The sequence below is a fragment of the Loxodonta africana genome, unplaced genomic scaffold (assembly GCF_030014295.1).
Source record: "Loxodonta africana isolate mLoxAfr1 unplaced genomic scaffold, mLoxAfr1.hap2 scaffold_185, whole genome shotgun sequence".
NCBI classification, from domain to species: Eukaryota; Metazoa; Chordata; class Mammalia; order Proboscidea; family Elephantidae; genus Loxodonta; species Loxodonta africana.
The window spans coordinates 344,597-359,278 of NW_026974929.1; positions in this window are offsets into that span (position 1 = coordinate 344,597).

Below are 14,682 nucleotides of genomic sequence, written 5' to 3' on the forward strand. Positions count from 1 at the left end.
TCCAAGAAATGGTCTTATAGAAGACTAACTCAGACATGCCCACATATTGGAGGCTTTTAATCCCTCTTCCAACATCTGACACAGCAGGTCTGGCATTTCGATTTCAGAGAATGTGGGCCATTGCCTTTTCTAAGCTTCCAAAAGCAATCCCACAGCATATTAAACCCATTTCCAGAACCCTTGCTACGGCAATAAATCCTTGTCAACAAACTATCCTTGACCCAACTTTATATTAAACGCCCCTTGACTCAGCACCTTCAGCACCCACTCCTCAGCACACCCCTGTCCTGCTCACACAAGGCAGCCAGGTCTTGCAGCTCCTTCAGTGTACAGTCCCTCCCCCCCCAACCACAACAGCACTGCCCCCAGTGGCTATGCTGGTATCTGACAACTAAGTATCTGGACAAATGCATGGGACACTATCTCAGGACTCTGCAAAGGAAAGTGTTGAAGGTGGATGGGGAAGGGGCGGAACCAGAACATAAAGTATGAACATTCCAGAGGCTGAAATTAAATGAGCCCAAATCTCACAGCTGCACACCCGTTGTGGACAGAAATAGCTCCAAGAGAAGCCCTCTCTCATATAAATGGGATAGAAGGTCCGCAAAGGAGAGAGACAGGCAGCTGGGCAGGTGGGCAGACACCTGAAACTCTGGCAGAGGAGAATCCTTCTCTCTGACCAGAGTATGGAAGAACCAAATATTGTAGAGAAAGCTCCATTACATTTTCTCTCTCTCTGCTGTTAACTGACACCTAGTCAATTCTACCTCAAAGGGTGAGACTTTTCAAAAGCTGATTGCCAGGCTTGTCTTCTGAGGTGCTTCTTGACACGTTCAAACTGCCAGCCTTTTGGCTGGTTGTCCAGTGCTTTGGCCCCATAGGCAGAACCAGTCACTGATGTGCACAACAGAATGAGGAGATTAAAGCCCCAGCATTCCCGCCAGTGGGCCAGGAAAGCACTCCTTCTGAACTCAGAGAGAAGAAGAGAAAGAGAGAGAGGAGGCTGTGCAAGAAAGAGATTCTGCAGACTTGCTATGAACTCCTGGTTCACCCCCCAGGTGCGTATCCATTGCCCTGACCCAAAGAAGCATTATCAAATCCTTTAAGAGCCGCACTATGGGTTAGAATGCCATCAAGGTTCCATACTGAGTGGCGCTCACATAGGTTAGACTTTAATACAGCTGCAAAGCCTTCAAAAATTGAACTCACATTTGAACCATAGAATACAGAAGATGGGACAGAACTTGGAGCCTGAACATAACTGGGTCAATTGACTGCTAAAAACAAAAAAATTCTCCATAAAATTTAAGCAGGACTTGTACTCTCAAAATCATAAGAAACAGATTTTAAAATGCTATTCTAATCCAAGAAATAACAGGGACACTTTTTAAATAAATGGAAAGATAATAGGTGCTATTTGCAAATGAAAATTTTACATGTTAAAAGTACAATTGTAGAAATCAAAAATTCAGTTGATATTTTCACAATAGCAGAATGGTGATGACAGAGAAAAAAACTAAATACTTGAAATAAGATCAGTAGAAAATATCCATTCTGCAAACAGAGAGGAAAATATGGAAAAAAAATGGACAGTGCCTCAAGAACTAGACAAAAAGCTTATTTATTGGAACTCCAGAAGAAGTGGACAAAATGTGTGGTGAAGAAAATAGTATTTGAAAAAATACTGGCTGAACACTTTCCAAATGTGGTGAAAGACATAAACTTACAGATTCAAAAAGTTCAGCAAACCACAGCAAGTTAAAGAATTCCATGCCCCAATACCGTATTTGCACAAAAATATTCTGCGGGTTATGGGTTTTTTGCCAACCCAGTGGGCCTTACCCCACATCCCAAGTATATTTGTAAGTACATTACTCTAATTTTTTTTTTCTTTTTTTTAACAGCAGCATGTAAAAAGAAAAAAACAGTATACTGTACTCACAGACACACCCGGGAGGGGAAAAACAGTTGACACACATATATATATAGAGAACATGGGTTACTTCCATAAAAATACCATACATCATAATCAAATGCAGAATAACAAAGGTCAAGAAAATACTCAGGAAGGAGGTAGAGAGAAAACAACACATTTCACCTGAGAAAAATAATTTGAATGACTCTGTATTCACTATCAGAAGCCATGGAAGCCAAAAAAATAGATTGTGAAACATCATTTTTTCAACCCTGAAAGATGGAAATATTAACCCAGAATTCTATGTATCATGTATCTATGTATCATTACCTTCAGGAGTAAAGCACAAATAATGCCATTCTTAGGGGAAAGAAACCTGAGAGAATTCATCACCACCAGACTTCTAAGTGAAACACTAAAGGAAGTACTTCAGGTGGTAGACTTGGAATTTCAGTTGTATTTATGGAAAGCAGAAAACGTGGAAACTATGTGGTTAATATAATAATATGTGGTTAATACTACGTCAACACTGTAGTTACTGCACAACATGGCGCTGGACAAGGCTCTTTGGAAAGTTTTTCCAGTCTCTTGGAAACGCTTGGAAATACGTCCTGGCAAATCATTATTAGAGAATGGAATTAATTTTGACAATACCTGAGAGATGTCTGCAGTCAAGTCTCGTGAATAAACTGGAAAATAAATTTACTGACTGAAACTAAGGTGTGGTAACAAAACATGAGCCTCAGTTCTCGTGTGGCCATGAGCTGGCTCTGAAGGCCAACCTTCCCCAGAGAGGCACTTCAAGCACATGGGAGGCAACGGCTTCCTGTTGTTATTGCTAGGTGCCATCGAGTGGGTTTCTGCGTCATTGTGGCCCAGTGTAAAAGGAGAACTGCCCCGATAGGGTTTCCTGGTTTGTAATCTTAACGGAAGCAGTTCGCCAGGTCTTTACTCCTTAGAGCCTTTTGGTGGGTTCAAAAAACTAACCTTCGGTTAACAGCCGAGTGCTCAAATTTGGCACCACCTGGGCTCCTTGGAGCAATGGCAGCACCACAGAATTTGGTAGAAACCTTCCCATAGGCCTTCTCTAAGAGGTAACCCCTTGCTTAAGGACCAAGTTTAGGTTTTATATATACTCATTCTACATAAAGTCTAGATAAGAACTACAGTGCTTCCTTGAGCAGACAATATGTATACGCCCTCCATAAACAAAATGTGTCAAGGGCAAAGTTTAATATTAAACCAAGGCATTTCCCGTCAGTCCTTACCTGAGAGGGTCTTCGTGAGAATTTCCTGAGACTCTTGGAAAAGGACTTAGTAGATACTGCTTCTTTTTACCTCTTCGTTCCTGAACAGAAACCTCTGCTAAGAGGTCATGCGTAAAGCTCCAAACGCCTCTTCTTATCCTGAATGTAAGCCGTGTAATAAGACCAGGAACTAGGCATTCAGCTGGGTGAAGAAACCCAGGAGTACTTCCTGTCTTCAACACCTTCCAGTTCCAGCGAAATCCTGTTACAAGTCACTAGATCAGCCCAGGAGCTGGAAGACTGAAATTCCTGGTCCTCTGACAAGTGGGAAGGGCAGGGTGGGGTTAGGCAGAGCCTCCTTGACCATCACTTGCCCCAAGAGGCTCTGGAGGCTGCTTCATGTTATAAGTCAAAGGCCCTTCCAGCCCAGGCACATAAGAGCAGGGGAAGACTTTGTCCATTGAAAGAAAAGATGGGTACAGGAGTGGCAGGTTTTAGGGCACTCAGCATTGGTCAGCTTTGCTACTTCAGGACATCCTGGCCCATGGTCGCCTTCACGACTGGGCCTTTATAGCCTCTTCACCTCTCCGTCCTTCCCAGTTTTCTCCCAGCACCATGAGCTGTGGCTTCTGCTAGTTTCAATGATTTCAGTATTTCACTAGCTCCTCACCCCACTCAGGGGAGGCAGTTTTGCAGACTGCAGGACACAAATCCACAGTGCTGTTTACGTGTCCTTCAGCAGAAACACTTCCGAGGGTACAAGTTGGCCTCAGAGATTCTGAGACCCAGGCAGAGAGAAGCCCAGGGGGAGGGTCACTGCCTTCAGGAAGTGTCAGCACTCTCAAGGGTCATGTCCCTGGGGTCGTGCCCAACTGCAGGAAAAACAAAGTGGGCTCTGAGGCTCCGTGTGCTGACCGTCCAGTACACAGGCCCTGGAAGCCTTGGAAGGATTCTGTCTTAGTCTAACCCAGCACTGGGGAAATCCTCACAGGGTAACAGCAGTGATATGCCTGGGGATCTTTATTCTAAAAGTCTCAAAGCAGTTGATACAGTCTTGTGAGGTGGGAGATGAGAAAGCTTGGGACCACCGAGAGAGGGTGGCAAAAGAAGGAAGACTTTATCACTCCCTCTGTTCAAATTTTTTTTTTTTTTAATTGCAACTGGGACTCCAAACAGGTCTTTGTTGTTAAAGTTGTATTTCTCTGTGTTAATTTATGATCCTTAACTCAAATCTAGAGTTTTGAGCTCATTTTGATAATTCCTCTTTAGTCTGTGGAGACAGGAGTCTGCCTTCAGCCAGTGGTGAGAGTGGAAGAAATAAAGTCCCTAGTCCAGACTGGGGCAGGCTCTGCTGCTCCGCAAACTAGGGGTGCGGTCCCTGAAGAGCCCTTCTGAGGACAGCACAGGAGGGGCGTCCAGCCTGGAGAAAGGGCAGAGGGGGGTGGGGGATTGTTTGTGTGAGCAGTGTGGCCTCTGTGGCTTCGCCTTCTCCTCCTGGAAGTGCAACCTGGGGCCCTTCACGTGCGGAGCCAGAGTCCTAGGGTGACCACAACTCTCCCACCCTTTCTGGGTCACCCTCTGGACCCAAGTCCCCATACGCCTCCTCTGCCCTACTATCCCAGCATAAGCACTGTGACTGGGCTCAGGGGTGTACCCTGGGACTTGACATCGATAGCCTCAGGCTTCCCCTAGTTCTGGTGGGACCTGTGAGCCTAGCGGGTCTGAGTTCAGGGCAAGGCTGGGTGGGCTGGGACTCTCGCGAAAGGCTCCTGCAGCCAGCTCCTTCCTGATGCACGTGAGATTGTGGTGGGGCAGCCTCCGACCTGGCACCTCCCCTGGGCGCCCCTCTCCACACAGCCCTGCCCAGTTCCCTCCCCCCCCAACAACCGCCCAACCACCTCCTCCTGCCTCCTAGTTCTAGAGGAGTGCTCTTTTGATGCCCATTTGCAACTAGCACCCCATGGCCCTGCACGGAGTCAATCCAGCTAATGACCTCAACCTTAAATGCACAACTTTGAAACTGCTAGATAGGTGGGAAATGAACAAAAAAAAAAAAAGAGGAGAAACACTTAACAACAGTTACAAAAAAGTTATATGGGACTGTATTCTCACATCATGGACTCAAAGATGCTGGGTTGTATTTTTGTTTGCAAACAAGTCTTAGATAAGGGAATTGGTGCCAGGAATAGATGTAGAGTATGACTTTGGAAAAATGAGGGAAAATCTGGGATTGAGTAATTGACGTGGATGAGACTGAAAATCGTGATAACAACATAACATTTAAAGAGGAAATCCTAGCAGCCTAGAACATGCAGTGGAAATTTTTCTACGTAGCACCAGAAAAGACCTTTAATCACTACACAAAATGGGTCAGTAGTTCAAGATCTCCCTAAGAAAATAGGAGGCCGAGACCACTTTCATTCAGGTTGCAGCAAACAGGCAAGAAACAGAGCATTTTAATCTTGTGCAAAGTCAGAAAAGAAGAGAAAAAGATGAGATGCTCCTCTACTTCATCCCTAAGGCTAGTTTAATATTGACACCAAATTAGACAGGGATGGTAGAAGAAGAGTTACAGGGCAAGCACACTAAGTAACTGAAATGCAAAAACCTACATAAAATACTGGCAAAGGAAATCCAGCAAAGTATAAACCAGGTAATACGCCATCATCAAGGGGGTTTATCATCAGCATGCAAGCTTGAGTGAACATTAAAGATTGAATAATTTAATTCACCATAAGCATAGATGGAAGAAGAAAAGACATGTTCACCTCAAGAGATGGGGACAAAGCAGTTGATAAAATCCAATCACACTGAGAGATAAGGACTCTGAGCAATCATGGACCAGAAAAGGAGTTCCTTAAGTTGGAAAAATACAACTGGCATGATAGTTCATGGTGAAATGTGGGACATTCTCTTTAAAATTAATTAGCATTAAAATAAGGATGCTTTCCCAATTTGAAGACTGGCGTCTGGCGTCTTAAACATTAGAAAGCAGCCATCTAAGGTGCATCCATTGGTCTCAACCCACCTGGATCAAAGGAGAATGAAGAACACCAAGGACACGAGGTGATCACGAGCCCAAGAGACAGAAAGTGCCACGTGAATCAGCTACTACATCATCCTGAGACCAGAAGAACTAGATGGTGCCCGGCTACAACCAATGACTGCCCTGACAGGGAACACAACAGAGAAACCCTAAGGGAGCAGGAGAACAGTGGGATGCAGACCCCAAATTCTCATAAATTCATACTTAATGGTCTTACTGAGACTGGAAGGATCCCAGTGGTCATGGCCCCCAGACCTTCCGTTGCCCCAGGACAGGAAACATTCCCAAAGCCAACTCTTCAGACATGGATTGGACTGGACAATGGGTTGGAGAGGGATGCTGGTGAGGAGTGAGCTTCTTGGATCAGGTGGACACTTGAGACTATGTTGGCATCTCCTGCCTGGAAGGGAGATGAGAGGGTGGAGGGGGTCTAGAAGCTGGCGAAAAGGACACGAAAAGAGAGAGTGGAGGGAGAGAGCAGGCTGCCTCATTCGGGGGAGAGTAATTGGGAGTGTGTAGCAAGGTGTATATGCGTTTTTGTGTGAGAGACTGACTTGATTTGAAAACTTTCACTTAAAGCACACAAAAAAATATTAAAAAAATAAGGATGCTTTCTATCATTATTTATATTAAATATTTAACACTGGAGGTCCAAGCTAGAACAAAATGACAACAAAAAGAAGGAAAAGCTGCAACTGCTATTATTCATAGATTTCAGAAATGCCTCCACAGAAAAATTAACAAACCATTAAAATTAATGCTAGTCAATCATAAATATAAACTAAAAAATAAACTGCATTTCTATGCATCAGCATCAAGCCGACTCTGTTGTAGCTCTTAGTGAAGGCAGAGGACACTGATAAGGAAATAGCAGGATTCGGGTGGGCTAGACAAGGAGGGGAGAACACTATTTTACACCAGGCTTCATGTATAACCATGGGTATGTGTTAGTCATCTAGTGCTGCCATAAGAAAAAAATAACACAATTGGGTGGCTTTAAAGAACAGATATTTATTTTCTCACAGTTCGGGAGGCTAGAAGTAGGAATTCAGGGCATGGCTCATGTCTACTTCAGCTTCTAGCAGCTTCCAGCCACCCTTTGCGTTCCTGGCCTTGTAGATTATCTTCCCCTTTGTCTGTCTCCCTCTTCCCCTGTTTGTGTCTGTGTCTATTCTGTTCTTTTTGTAACTCAGAAGGGATTAGGTTTAGGACCCACCCTACACTGGTATGGCCTCATTAAAATAATTTTAAAAATCCCCTATATCCAAATCAGGTCACATTTATAGGTACAGTAGTTAGGATTTCAACGTACCTTTGGGGTTACACAATTCAGTCCATATAGTACCCTCACCAGATATTCTAGGCTGAGAGTACAAATATGAGCAGCTGAGAGTTCTATTTTTTGTCTATATTAGTTGGCTATCACTTGTCTGAGTCCACCCATATAAACTTTGGAGCAACTTATTATGAAGGACCAGGCCAACCTTTATTAGCCATGTCCATTATGTGGAAAAACGCACACATTCCCATCACTGAAGCCCCGAGAAATTCATCGATAAGGGTGGAACGCGGTTGGGACCAAGAATTGTTTCATGGCGTTGGTAACATGGCATAGCTGTCAGACATCTACGTAAAGATGTCAGGTAATAATACTGACAGCTAACACTTACTGGTGCCAGGACTCTTGTGAGGGCTTCTCCTTTCTTAAGATACTTGCTCTGCATGATACCCATGTGAGGAATGTATCATTATAAGGCACATTTTACAGATGAAGAACTCGGTACAGAGAGTTACGCTGACATTTGAATAGAAGTCATGAACCAGGAGGAGTTGAAATGGATGGAGGTGTAAACATCACATCCTCAGCTACAGACAGACAGCAACCGACTCCCTGAGGCATCCTAGAGAGAGGGTGTCAATAGAGAGAGAGGACTAAGCACTGAGCCTGGGGGCACTCTGACATCTAGAAGCCGGACAGATGAACGGCAGCCAACAAAGCTCTCTGAAGTCCAGTGTGGTTCCTGGAGCATGGTCCGTCCTTTCTTTGGACTGCATTTTACCAGTCCCCCTCCCACCCGCACTGGGTGTCCCCTTCACAATGGCAGGGACAATGTGTACTTTCACCACTGCGTCCACATGATGTAGACTATTCCTGGCACATGGAATCTTTATCTGAAATTCCACAGCATATCTCCAGAGGCTCATGTTCTCATAGCTTCTGTCGCCTCTGCAGCCCCTGCTTCTGTCTGTCCGTCTGCTGGGGTGCACCACACGGAACCAGTTATGAAATTCAAGCCCATCTTACACTCGCCAAGGTCCTACTCACACAAAATTTGTATTAGCTTAAAAGAAAAGGTGTGTAGATAAGATACACAAGGGATTTAATTGCAGAAAACAAACCTTAAAATGAAATGGCTGGGAATGGTGGGCCTCCCTTTGTAAAAAGGCATCTCTGTACGGACTACGGGAAAATGCAGTGAAGATATGGGTCATGGGAAAAGGAGCGTTTGTAGCAATTTGGTAATCACTCAGACCACCTGTAAAAATGTTTTCATCCTTTTTCTCATACCTTACACAAAACAAAATTCCAGATGGATTGAATATTTAAAATTAAAATATGCAACCATAAAAATTTTAGAAGTTTTTATTTTCTTTTTATTGATAAAAGAGAAAGACTTTTTAAAAATCCCAAAATATGAAGGCTAAAACTGTTAAGATCTATAGATCTTTGGCATATCGAAAAGTATATGAAGAGAGTAAAAATACAGGCAAAAAGCTGAAAAAAAGCTTGCAGGCTAAGGATTTGAATAGAGATTTCTCAAAAGCAGATACAGAAACTCTCAACAAGCACAGGAAAAGAAGCATAACCTCATTAGTCATCAGGGAAATGCAAATCTAAACTAACGTGCACTATTATTTCAAAACCACTAAGATGGCTAAACTCAACAGGATGGACAACAAGTGTCGGCGACGATGTGGAGAAGCTGGAATACCGCTGGTGGAAATGTAAAATGATCCAATTGTTTTGGAAAATGGTTTGGCAATTCTGCAGACAGTTAAACAGAGAATTCCCATACAACACTGCAGTTGCACTCCTAGGTCTGCACCCGGAGAATCAAAAGCATGTTCACATACAACTTACACAGAGGATTCCTAGTAGTGTTATTCGTAACAGCCAAAATGTGGAGAGAACCCACATGTCATGACCTGATAGACAGGATGTGGTATATTCATAGACTGGAATATTACTCAGCCACAAAAAGGCACCAAGTACTGATACATGCCACAACACAGACGAACCTCGAGAACATTACGCTAAATGAAAAAAGCCAAACACAAATGACCGCATCGTGTATGATTCCATTTACATGAAATGTCCAGAACAAACCAACACAGACAGAAGTAGATTAGTGGTTGCTACGGCTTGGAGGAAAGGAGTAATGAGGATGACTGTTAATACGCCTTTATTAACAAGGGCCTTTATTTACTGGGCACTGAAAATATTCTGAAGCTAGACAGTGGTGACTGTTGTGCCAAGTCTGCCCATATACTAAAAGCCACGGTATTGTGCATATTTTCAAAGGCAGTGTTACGGCAGGTGAATTGTATCTCAATAGAAGTATTCGTGATTCCTAAAAGACTAACTTTTCAATTCACATATAGAACCTATAAATCAGTAGGGAAAAAACAATCCAATTTTAAAATGTCTCCCTCCAGAGCAAAGGGAAGGGGGTACATTCCATCCACACAGCTTATTTTTTTATCTCTTCATTATTCAAGTTCTATTCTCATCTTATGTAACTCTAAATTATACAAATAATTGTCTCCATTTTCCTTATCCCTGTTTTCACTATTTAACTAAATAAAGACAGCAACACAGTGTTTTTTTATAAAAACCCACCCACATTCACTCAAATCATTTTTTAGCACTTCTTAGGCACCAGGTACCAGGATACTCTGACAAACACAACAGACAAGTTCCTGCCTGCATGGGCCTTCTATTTTTGTGAAGCAGGCAGATCATAAACCAGCCAACCAGCTCTTAATGTAACCTAACATTAAGGAGGGAAACGTAATTTTGGAGCTGTCTCAAGCTGTTGTCTCTCTCACAAAGATTTCTCCAAATCTAGTGAAAAGTAAACACCTCGAAGGAACTCTGTGGGGCCAATAAATGTGAAAAAGCCATTACATTTCAGTTTTGTTTTGTTACTTTCACCTGGTACTTTGTCATCATTTTTTAATAACACGATTATGGAGCTGACATCAAACTCTCACCACTTGGCTGAAAGAAAAAACCAAACCTGTAGCCATCTAGTCAATTCTGACTCAGAGACCCTATACGACAGAGTAGAACTGCCCCATAGGGTTTCCAGGGAGCAGCTGGTGTTAGGACACAATTCCCTCTTATAAGAATCTGAAAGCTGTTCACTGTGGATGTGGGAGGGACTCAGTAACACTTGCAGAGATTTCCACATGGGTGGGGTGCTCTAGTGTGAGCATCGGGGGAATGGACCCCATGTGCACTTTGCAGCCTTCTGCAGATTATGACACAACAAACATTCACTCTTCATCGTCCTACATCTTGGAAGAGAGCAGAGGGAATTGTTAGGCAGGACCCTTCGAAAATGCAGGGCAAGAAATTTTATCGCAACATTAAATGGAAAATAAAGTCTTCCTACATTTTTCCTCCTTCCCTACCTCATTTCAAGGAGATAGCTGGACTCACAGTGTTGAAGCCCTGAAACTTCAAGACTCTGAAGAGTCTGTGGTAAAAGCCTCAGCTCACTGGGGTGATCACACTGAGGGAACTGGAGCCCAGGGGAAGAGTGACAGTCAGATAGTAGGGTCCTAGACGTTGGGAGGAGTAGGAGCTCCTTCTTGATAGTGCCCTGGAGTAGGTTACAGCACCTCAAAGGCTGATGCAGGCATATAAGTAGACAAACCCTGTTATGCTGTTGACAGCCCCACCAAGCTTCTCATGCTCCAGCTGAGAATGGAAACAGCAGACCGAATGCTTCTAGAGAGATCACCCACATAGGCTGAGGCAATGGGTGTGTTCAAGGTCTTCTCCAAGCACTGGTCCTTCATTAGACCCTGGGAATTATTGCATATCTGCAGGAGGGAGTACCCTAAAAGTAAGTGAGGTTAAAAACTCCCCTCAATTTTGTAAGCAGGTAGTTCTGAGCCTCAATTCATTTTATTTTTTAAAAAATCATGCTTTTTTTCATACATGATTTTGTGCAGACTCGCACATAAAATTCGTATTACCCATTCATGCATTAAGTCAACAACGATTTCCTGTATAAACAGCTACATGTCAGACCCTAGGCCAGATGCTCTTGGTGATGAAATGACTTAGAGAAGTTGCCTCACTGCCTGGTAAGAGAAACGGCCAAGTTAACAGGTGTATCAGTCACGTATTGCTGTGTAACAAATGACTCCAAAAGGTAGTGTCTTAAAAAAACAACCATTTACTAAGCTCACAATTTTTCAGGTTGTCAATTTGGGGTTCTTCTGATCTGGGCCAGCCACAGTGGCTCGCAGCAGGGCTTATTCATGTGTCTACAATTTGATTCCAGGTCACCTGCGAGCCAGTTTCATAAAATCAACTCAGGGAAACCGCTGGATCCTCTTTCCAATGGTCCCTCATCATTCAGCAGGCTGGCCTGGGGTCATTCCCACAGGTTCTCAGGGTTTAAGAGCAACACAAGGGCAAGACTCAATGTAAAATCTTTTCAATTCTCTCCTTGTATCATCTCTGCTACTATTTCAATGGCTGAAGCAACCGTAAGGTCGGCCTTCAACAGGTAGAAGAAGACTCCTACTGCTAATGAAAGGTGCTCCGGAGTCTCATAGAAGGCATGGGCACAGAGAGGGGAAGAATGTGTAGTAAATGCAATTGTGTTTTATGCTGTGGTAAAGGGTTTCCTGGGTACAATGGAGTACAGAGCAAGAAGTGGACTCATCTACCAGGAGAAGATTCAGGGAAGACTACAACCAGGAAGTCATGCCTGAACCAAGTTGGGAATATGACTGAATAGTTAAGGGATGAAAAAAGGCCGAGCCTCCAGGAAGCCCCAGGTATTTTCCACAGGCTTCAGTAAAAGGGGAAGGATGGCTTGATGAGAAAAGTCTGAGGAAACAGGGTAAAAGCACTGGGGGATTTGTTACATTTGTGAACAGGCACAGATTATCTTTTGTTCTATTGTTTCCCTACCATTCCTGCCTCTTCTGTCCTTTGGGGTCACACAAAACAAGCCCCTACCATCCCCATGTTGGAACTTTATTTTCCTTGGAGAAGTCTCCTCCTTCCTCATCACCACCCCAACCTTCTTAATTTCTTCCTCAAATGGTCTCCCCATTTGCTGGTTTCTCTTCTAAATGGCCTCCTAAACAAAAACAGAGTCTGTCATGGGATTTCCCCAAGTCAACTCCCAAACTTCCCATTCTGGCTGACCACAAAATTCCTGAGTCTTAGGGCTTTTTGGTAAGTCATAAACCTCATCTGTTCCAGTGGGGTCAGTTTTCTTCACCTCCACGCTTCACCAGGGAGAGTAGGCCAGCAGATGGGAAGGGAGAGAACATCTCCTAGTCAGAGAGCAGAGCCTGTGTGAAGACTCAGAGGCTAAGGAGACCTAAGAGGGGCTCAGAGTGGACATTTTATAACCAGAGCTGGAGAGATATGATTCCAACAGAGTCAAATGAGAGGACTGGGAGAAAGCAGCTGCCCATGATACTGTTATCATTCCCTGTGCTCTCTTTACCCACCAAGGGATAGTAACCCCTTACACGGCACGGAAAAGTTTCAATTCATTTTTAGTATCTAATCTCCTTCTTCCCACATTGGCACTAGCACTTCTCAAGTGCCTACCTGACAGTTTCATGTTTTTCTGGTTGCCGTGTTTAGCTTCAAACTGGGCCCATGGAACTCAGCACTGTCAGCAATGATGTCACACAGGATTACGGAAGCCTTGGTGCTAACTCAGATCTCAGCTGCTTTTTGAAAAGGGTGCCAACCTCAGGTCTTGTGGGAGAGAAACCGTAGCTACTGAATCAAGGAAATTCAGGAGCAAGCCAGAGTCCCCAGGTTATTAAAGCTTCCTGCTGGGAGAAGGGATAAAGGTCCCTCAGACCATTATGTTTGGACATCTTCACCCAAGCAGGATGAAACAGTGACACACGAGGAAAAGGCCTTTCTCTAAGACTCCAGATAAAGGTGAGGAAAAGTTGTCCCAGATTGATGAGTGCTACAGAACAAAAGGTCTGACTTCCACCAGAAAAGAGAGCCATGGTAGGACAAGATGAAGGATTTGGGATGAATGGATAAGGTCATAAGGAAGATTCTCCTGAGAAAGCACATTCTGTCATTTAGTAGATAATTAACCAAAGTTTATTTTGTCAATAAGAAATGTAGGAATAAATGAGGGATGAAATGAAAGAATTCAATTGTAAGTTTGAGAGCTTTCCAGAATACCTGCAGACAAGGCACTCTTTTGTTCTGGATCTGAACATGGTGGAAAGGAAGGAAGCCAGTGGGCAACTGGGGCAGAGAGTATAGGATGGTGGAAAGGCTGGGTTGTAAGAAGCGTACTTCATTATTATATTTTCTAATGAGATGGAATTAATATACCATGTGAAGAACTAAGGAAATTTCTCAGGAGGTTCTGGGAGTGGTAGGTTGAAGAGGCCAGAACCCACATCATTGAGGGCAGAAGAAGGGCTGTAGACTCCTCCCTAGATCCAGGAACTCCCCTTCCCCTCCTGTGTCTCCTGCCCACCTCCCTCAAGAGCCTAACAACCCCTAACCACAAAGATGGATAGAATTTTTTATTTTCCTACTTTTCTTAACCTGAGTTTCATCTAGGACCCGTCATGTATCACTCTTTTCAGGCCAGTTTTGTTGCCCTCCCCACTACTATTACCTCTGCTGTCCTCCTCCACCCAGTGCTGCCCTCCACTGGCCCTGCTTCCTGCTGCTTCCTGCTTTTCTGACTGGCCTCTAATACCCTTTGAGAGATCCCCCACCCCATCTTCTGTCTGTCACTGGAGCTTACACTCCCCTCCCAAACTCCTTCTCTTTCTTCCTTAACTCGCCAATCCTTCCCTCAAACTCAGAAAAAAACTGACCCTTAAGCTGACATATACAAGCCCCGCTCGCCCACACAGGAGGCATGGTTGTGATTCAGCTACTAAGGTTTGTGCCATCAGACTCTCAAATACGGACATCTGTTTCTGCCTCACGCTGAAGGACATGGTAATGGGCTTGTGTTCAGAGAAAGGCAATTTTAATCTCCTGGTGTAGGCTAGTTAAGGGTACGAGGAGAAGTTTTAAATCACACAGAAAAGTACAAATTACGCTGTCTCTTTCAGTATAATTCCTTCTGTGAAAATCCTTCCCTTAAAAGGAGGATGAAAACAAGTTACAAAGAGGAGACCGATTCTCCTGTTTCAATGTTTACACTCTATATTTACTA